The sequence below is a fragment of the Anser cygnoides genome, chromosome 27, assembly GCF_040182565.1.
Source record: "Anser cygnoides isolate HZ-2024a breed goose chromosome 27, Taihu_goose_T2T_genome, whole genome shotgun sequence".
NCBI classification, from domain to species: Eukaryota; Metazoa; Chordata; class Aves; order Anseriformes; family Anatidae; genus Anser; species Anser cygnoides.
In genome coordinates, this window is record NC_089899.1 from 4,484,950 (window position 1) to 4,492,828 (window position 7,879).

A 7,879-nucleotide genomic window follows, 5' to 3' on the forward strand; every position below is an offset into this window, starting at 1 on the left:
CAAACCAAGGGAAATCTGCAGCTTCCCAGGTCACCCCTCCGCGATCAGACGGGTTTGGGCACACGGAAATCCAGGGTCAGAGGCACTGCAAACACAAGGGAGGCTGCGGGCTGCAGGTGCCCGTGCCCTGATCAGGCCCACGCAGACAGCTGGGTGCCCCAAGCCACGCACAGAGGAACGGGTGCTTCGGAAGCACCCTGCCCCCATACACTGCAGTCCTACCCCAAATGACATAAAGCAGGGCATCCTCATGCTCACTGCAGCTGAAAGAACACACCGTTACTGACAAAACTGAGTATCACATCTCAGAAGTACATCTAGAACTGGCAGAGTAAACAGAAACCTGCGTGGTTTGCCTGAGAAGTTGCAAGTATTGTGATTTGTTTTCATGGGCACCAGTGGGGTCCCTCAAGGCTCCGTTTTAGGGCCAGCCCTCTTCAACGTTTTTATAAATGATTTGGATGTAGGACTAGAAGGTGTTTTGAGCAAATTTGCCGACGACACCAAACTTGGAGGAGTTGTAGACTTGGTTGAGGGTGGAAAGGCCTTGCAGAGAGCTCTGGACAGATTGGAGAGCTGGACAATCACCACCCACATGAAGTTTAACAAGAGCAAGTGCCGGGTCCTGCACCTGGGATGGGGCAACCCTGGCTATACGTACAGACTGGGCGATGAGACGCTGGAGAGCAGTCCTGTAGAGAGGGATCTGGGGGTTGTGGTTGACAGCAAGTTGAATGTGAGCCAGCAGCGTGCCCTGGCAGCAGGAGAGCCAACCATCCTGGTGTGCGAGGGCCAACCGTACCCTGGGGTGCATCAAGCACAGCATTGCTAGTCGGTCGAGGGAAGTGATTGTCCCGCGCTGCTCTGCGCTGGTGCGGCCTCACCTCGAGCACTATGTGCAGTTCTGGGCACCACAGTACAAAAAGGATGTAAAACTGTTGGAGAGTGTCCAGAGGAGGGCGACGAAGATGGTGAAGGGCCTAGAGGGGAAGATGTATGAGGAGCGGCTGAGGTCTCTTGGCCTGTTCAGCCTGGAGAAGAGGAGGCTGAGGGGGGACCTCATCACGGTCTACAACTTCCTCAGGAGGGGGAGTGGAGGGGCAGGCACCGACCTATTCTCCTTAATCACCAGTGATAGGGCCCGGGGGAATGGTGTCAAGCTGAGGCAGGGGAGGTTTAGGCTGGACATCAGGAAGAGGTTCTTCACCGAAAGGGTGGTCGCCCACTGGAACAGGCTCCCCAGGGAAGGAGTCACTGCACCAAGCCTGCCTGAATTTAAGAAGCGATTCGACTGTGCTCTTAGTCACATGCTCTGAATTTCTGGGTAGGCCTGTGTGGTGTCAGGAGTTGGACTTGATGATCCTCGTGGGTCCCTTCCAACTCTGGATATTCTATGATTCTATGATTTGTCAAGCATCAATAACATCTCCCGCTACTTGGTGAGATCTGTTTTAGTAGATAAGCTCCAGTTCTGAAATCAGCAGCAAGGACATTGTTCTATCAGGGTTAAAAAAAAAAAAAGCCTCAGACCTTATAATAAATACAGGATAGGAGAGCATTAACAGTCCACCAGTCTTAAAAAGAAAACTGGGAGCCAATGGCCAAGGACAGTGGATGTAGTCACTGCCCCTCTAACAAGAAGAAACAGGGAAAATAATTCATAAGTTTCTGGAAGTCTGATGGCCACCTGAAGCCATCAATACTGGCGTAGAAAAGCCACAGGCAGCAAAGGATAGTGCATCCTCTTCCGCACTGCAAAGAGGCACAAGCAACTTAATACATTCCAACAGGAATAAAATGTGGAAAAAATTAGGAAACAGTTACCGAATGCCTGAGTTGAGCCGCTAGCAAGGCATCCACTGCCTCTGACGTCCTTGGGATGGTACCATCCCAACGCCGCTTGTACTTTCAATAAACTGCTGCTGGGGGAACATTTATTCATTTCTAGCTGCTCAGTAGGGAACGACAGCCTTCATTTGCCAAAGCTGAACACAGGCAGGCATCCATCGAACCCCAAAATGTCAGCAAGACTTTGGGCATACAGAACAATGCCAGCTCACCAGCAGCTGAGGGATGAGATTTCCAGAAGAAGCACAGAGGCTGGACGGTCACTGGGCAGCATCAGAAGCAGCTTTGCTCCTGGCTGCCTACGTCCAGGAGCACAAGTGCAGGGTGGAACGTGCTCACATTGGGCAAATCAAGGAATTTTGCTTAGCAAATGGAAAGCTCTACCCTCAAAGAAAGTCCTTACATCCTACCAACTGATAAACTGTACCTTCATACCTTTTCTAAATATATATTTATGATAAATATTAACTATTTATGCCCAGCTACCCATAAGAAACAAAAATGTACATCTCTGCTCTAGCGATGAAAACATCAATCTGCTTCTGTTGTGCTTCCAACAGGCCACGCAAAGCACACATACTAAACCATAAGCTCTGGTGAACACAAAGAGCACAAGCCCCAAATCTCAACCTCTGTCCTGGGAATCACTGTTTTTCCTAGAAATGTAAGAGCTCCCCCGATGCCGTGATGTAATGTCCCCCCGATTACGGCTTGCGTGTACCCTGTCATAATGAAGTTGGAGAGCAACTGGGCAAAGGAACTTGGCTGTTACCCACGGACTACTCTCACCGAGAAAAATCACTGAAAGCTGCTTCTGTAAACTAAAATCCTTGTGAAAGACGTTTATGGTGGGTCTTTTTGTTTGTTTTTTGGTTATTAAACAAAAAGTAGAACTTCTTCGCTTTACAGTACCTCCCAAAATCCTGGCATAAAAGCCATCTACTTGGCTATACGAGCTTTGACGAGGGAATAAATTTCACCAGTGGGTTTGGGGAATTTGAGGATGAGTCACAATAAACACTAAGCTTAGTCAAATTTTTCATCAGTCTGACCCTTCAGCTTGAGTGAAATCCTTACCCAAGAACGCTTCTTCCTACAGTCCACGATGAGGCTGCCTCGATCTTAACAACGGGCTGCCCTCCTGTTCTCACTATTAGCTGTTTTCTAGAGCATGAATTATTTTTACATTTCTGAATTTATAAAATAGTCATTAGTTTTGATCATGGAGCTTCATTTCATGTTATTTTTACATTTTTTTAGGATTTAAGTGAAGTGACATAATAGCGGCATAGCAAATAACAATCCAGACAGTACACAGAGTCAGTAGAGAGCGCTGCCACCTTTTTTTTCCCTTCTTCCAGAACAGAATGTACTTTGGTTTGCGTTTTACTGAAACTGAAAAAGAACAAAATAACTCAACATTGTAGCACGTGGCAAAATAAAGTCAAAATAGCAGATGTGAAAAGCAGACAAAAAAAAAAAAAAAGAATATTAAATCATATCAGTTTCAAAATTACCCCATGGAAGTTTTCTAGGATGACTTTTTGAAAATTCCATTCCACAAGAAGTTTCGAAAGTCTTTATTTAAGTCTATTAGAACAACAGCTTTCTCTGTAAAAGATTTCCAAGCAGTTCTAAGTGATACATGTGGGTTAATTGAAACTATAAATTAGCAGCATGTAGCCTACCCAAACTACTTCTTTTAGGAGTATATGTCTCCCTCATGAACGTGTGGTCAGACTTGTCTGTCTTTGCCTCTTGCTATGTCTTAAGAGACTTTTACCTGTCGTTTGCCTCACACCTGTCACTGTTGGTACTTATTTCCTCGTGGAATTTTTCATTTTGTCTCATGTGATGACAGACTTTCTAGAAACTATGAATATGTCATTTTAGTCCCTACTGCTTATGGCAGAACGTGGCCATACATCTGCTCCTGAGCTGCTGAAGCTCTAAAGTGGCATCCCTTCTGTCCTTTTCTGCATACAAGATATTTAAGGAATTAACTACCTAAGAACACCTGGTGATGGAAGTTTGTATAAACAAGAACTTAGATGACCTTTTTCCCCTTTGCTCTTTGTTTTCCTCACCCTGATGCAATATACATTAAATACCTGTACAAGCCATGCATCCTCCAGCTCCCCTCAAACCATACAAGTATTCAAACTCCCCCCAACAAGTGCCCACAGCGCGGGAAATTAATGAAGTGCCCCTGTCCTCCAAACCTCGTGCCCATGCAGCATGCAAACAACGGGAGCTGTGCAAAGCACCATTCCCCAGCAGCAGCCCGTGAATGGCTTCTGCTCCTCGGGAACGTCAGGGCGCACCTCCTGTGTCCTCACACTCGAGCAACCTCCGCCAGGGCACTTGGGCAGCTGCTCCTCACCGCACAACCATCAGCTACACCCCATCTCATTTAGCAGATCCTCCTGATGATGGAGTGGTATGAGATCAAAAAAAAAGACGTGGCATGGATGTGTCTGTGTTAACAATGACATCTGCAAATGGCTGGGGTTGCACAACAGAAGTTCAGGTACACTTTGCATTTGAACCCTTCATAAGGGATATAAATCTGCTAATTAGTTATGCTAAATCTGCTAATAAATTACGTTCAGACACATCACCATCCTAAAGAGCAAAGCAGCCACCCAGCAGAGTGCATCAGCCCCCAGCTAAGCACAGGCTTTGTTACTGCTCACGCAGGCACAAGCCCCAGCACGCGGTGCAGAGATGCTTTATGGACTCAGCAGTCTGGGTCTGGACAACTTTGGGCAATTCTGCATCTTCTTCCATCTCACTGTGTTTGACATCCTCTGTTTCCCAACTCACGTGTCTTCAAAGTGGAGAGAAAGCAGCAACATCCCTGGGTAAGAGGCTCCAAAATCCCCTTCAGGGAGCCAGCTCGTCTCGTGCCTGCGCAAGCATCCTGGCACTCAGGCACGCAACCAATACTTACCTTCGGTCTCTAGTGACGTGTGTTATTTAAACACACAAATGAAGTCCCCCGTAGCCAACAGTGGGAGACTAGCACTTTTATAAGCAGTTACTCTCATTTTAGGATCAGATTAATTGTCTTCTGAAGTCTCTTAGATAGCCTCGGACTGGGTGCTGATATTTTTAATTATCTGAATCAGTAGAATGAATCCCATTCTGAAGTACACATCTGAGCGGTGAGATTTATTTTTAGAATGCTGAGCCTTCAGACTCTCGTTTCCAAGAACAGATTTTGGTTTGGATTTTAAGAGACAGACTACCCAAACAGCATGTCAATGCAGACAGGAAAGAACAATAGGGTTGAACAGTACACCCAGCCCAAACTGCTGCCTTACTTACCTGGCCATCTCACCTCAAAAATCTTCTACTCACTGTCCTTCCTTGTGCAGAACCACAACAAAGTGGATATTTGGCCATTCTCCTCCTTGATTCCCTTTAAATATTCCTGAAATCTTCACTCATCTGCAGAGCATTACCTCAAACCGCGTTCTGGTGCTAAAACACGAAGAGCAACATCACGCTCCCCCATCCTCAGAAGGCTGTCCTGTCTTTAGATATCTGAACTCCATTTTGCTGCCTTTACGTCTGTCTCCCTAATGCCGTGTCCCAATTACAGTTATTTGCTTTGACAGCCTGCAATCACTGGATGCAGACAGAACAAATGCTTCTTGTGCTTGCATCCTGTTAAGACATCTGGTGCTGATTTCTCCGTTCTAGCCAGGAAAAACTCCTCTCAATTCTGCTCCCAAACAAAATGCCAATCCCAACCTTTAACTGTTAGTTTCTCCTGCCCATATGTTGGTGATTCCTCCTCTTCTGAGATGATACCTGCATCCAGTCATCTGTTATTCGGAGCTAAGAGTTGTTCTTCAAGAACACAGGCACCAATTTGCATTTCCTATACATGGAGTATTAAGTAGGAAATAAAATATTCATATGTATGCTTTACGAGTAGCAATTATTCACTTCCCCATAACTGGTTACAAAAGCAGGACTCTATGTATTCATCCACAACTTTCTTTTCCAGCGAGATACAAAAAATACACCGGGAACTGGTTAAGACTGTTTGTCCACCTATGGACCTGAGCAATCTCCCCTTTTCTGCAACCGTATCTGCAGTATCTGCAATCAGAAAACCTCCCTCTTCCCTTTCACCTCACGATCTAGCAAAAGCAGCAGCTCGGTGAGCCACGCTGAGTTAATTCTCACAGCACTGACACGGCCGGGCACCAGCCGACAGCAGTAAGCGGCCGAGTCACGCTGCTCGGGCTTGAACAGCTCCTCGAGTAGCTGCGCTCGGGCACTTCCAGCCTGCCACATCATGCCCGGACAGGATGCTACGGAGAAAGGTCCAAGAACCTCACAACCAGAAGACGCAAAGCAGCAAGGCCCCCTCCTCCTTTCCCCATCCCTTCCTCAAGGCAGGTCGCATCCAAACAGCTCCCACTGGAAGAGGTGCTCTCCGAGGACCTTCTCTTTGGTCTCTCCCAGCACACAAGCAGAAGCTCTGCACTGCTGTCTCTCCTCAGCAGATCCCCACCTGGAATACCAAGTGAGAACAGAGCTGGGCTGTGCGCGCTGCTCTCCATCTCGAGAGACGGCTGGTGAAAATAACGAGCTGTTGCAGAAACTGAAGGTACATTTGCTTAAGGCACACCTAGGCTAAGAACTGGAGGCACACAGGCTAGGTACAGTGCAGTATGTGCTAGCTTAGCAGACTGGTGATAACTCGGAACTCAAGAAGTTCAAAAAAGAGACTATAACAAGCTGCACATCAACTCTAGAAGAGAGGAAAAATTAGACAACAATAACTCATGGGCAAGAAGCGAAAAATCAGAAGAGTCAAGTAACTTCTATACTGCACAGGGAGACCATGGTTGAAAGATTAAGGTGATGCAAGCCTAGTATCATTACTTTACTGCTCAAACTCATTAGTGTAAAAAGAGCGCTACTTTTCTGTACTCTAAAGGCCCTGAGTGAAAAAACAAAAGTACATGCTTTAGTCAACACCTGGCATTTAGTCCTTAGATGTCACTGAGACTTAAGCATATAACCTCCTCACTGATGCTCCTTGAGAACGGAATTAAAGCAGTGCAGTCGTTATGGAATAGCTAGTCTATGAATGCCAGTCTGTGAACATGTCTAAGAAAGCCAACTGCATCTTGGGCTGCATCAGAAGCGTGGCCAGCAGGCCGAGGGAGGGGACCGTCCCCCTCTGCTCTGTCCTTGCGGGACCCCACCTGGAGCCCTGCGTCCAGCTCTGGGGGCCCAGCACAATAAGGTCAGGGGCCTATTTAGGGTGAGTCCAGAGGAGGCCACGGGGATGCTCAGGGGCTGGAGCAGCTCTGCTATGAGACCTGAGGCTGGGAGACCTGGGGGTGTTCAGCCTGGAGAAGAGAAGGCTTCGGGGAGAACCTACAGCAGCCTGCCGGTACCTGAAGGGGCTGCAGGAAAGCTGGGGGAGGGACTCTTTTGTCAGGGGGTGTAGTGACAGGACAAGGGGTAATGGACTTAAATTAAAAGAGGGTAGGTTTAGATTAGGTATTAGGAAGAAATTCTTCCCCCTGAGGGCGGTGAGGCCCTGGCTGAGGCTGCCCCGAGGAGCTGTGGGTGCCCCATCCCTGGCAGTGCCCAAGGCCAGGCTGGATGGGGCTGGGGGCAGCCTGGGTGCTGGGGGGGTCGTGCCCATGGCAGGGGTGGGACAGGGTGGGCTTTGAGGTCCCTTCCAACCCAAACCACTCCATGGTGCTGTGATTCTACACAATGTGGAATTATTCAAAATGCACTGTGTATGTGTTTGGCCGTTCAGTTTTACAACTAGCTAATTCTACCATTTCTTAAAATATGTGCAATAGCTTCATAACGTATATATTTCTTAATTTGTGTGTATTCTTGTTTTAATAAAATAGTTGAAAATCCCCAAATCTTGTGCTCAACAATTCTGGCTTTCAAAACTACAGCATCAGCTTCTGGAAGCTGAGCAAGGGACCTAATGAAAATGGAAGCAAAATACATGGAGGCAGTCTTATTTCACAGATAC